The 504-nt window shown below is 39.5% G+C and overlaps 1 non-coding gene across 1 annotated transcript; it reads right to left on the bottom strand.

Annotated features, from left to right (window-relative positions):
- Positions 1-107, bottom strand: LOC121206840 (small nucleolar RNA R71). The gene has a single exon (XR_005902011.1). It is a non-coding gene; the product is annotated as a small nucleolar RNA R71 (small nucleolar RNA).
- Positions 108-504: the final 397 nt, after the last annotated feature.

Here is a 504-nt window from a genome sequence, read left to right as displayed (position 1 = left end):
AAATTACGTAATGATATCTCTTCTTTTGTGCAGATAGATTTAGAAACACTTTACGATGCATGGGAGAGATACAAGGACTTACTGAGAAGGTACCTTCACCATGGGTTACCGCTTTGGCTGCAAGTACAAACATTCCACAATGGTCTGAATCCCTCGACTCGGCAATTGGTTGACGTAGCTGCTGGCGGAACCATCAACAACAAAACACCTGAAGAGGCTTATGAATTCATTGAAGAAATGTTACTGAATAACTATCAGTGGAAAGTCATGAGGACTAAGCCAACAAAAACAACCAACGTTTATAACGTCGACTCAGTTACTATACTGTTAAATCAGGTAGAACTTCTCAATAAAAAGATTGATGGTTTACTTGGTTCTACGCAGGTACATCCAGTAATGAGGTGTGACTCAAGTGGAGGTGTGCATACAGAATATCAATCCTTCAATCCCACAACCGAAGAGGAACAAGTAAACTATATCGGTAACAATAACTTTAGATCTCAA

Source organism: Gossypium hirsutum, chromosome A09 (genome assembly GCF_007990345.1).
Source record: "Gossypium hirsutum isolate 1008001.06 chromosome A09, Gossypium_hirsutum_v2.1, whole genome shotgun sequence".
In the NCBI taxonomy this organism is placed as follows: domain Eukaryota; kingdom Viridiplantae; phylum Streptophyta; class Magnoliopsida; order Malvales; family Malvaceae; genus Gossypium; species Gossypium hirsutum.
Note: the sequence above shows the minus strand (reverse complement) of the source record. Positions and strands in the feature narration are given on the sequence as shown.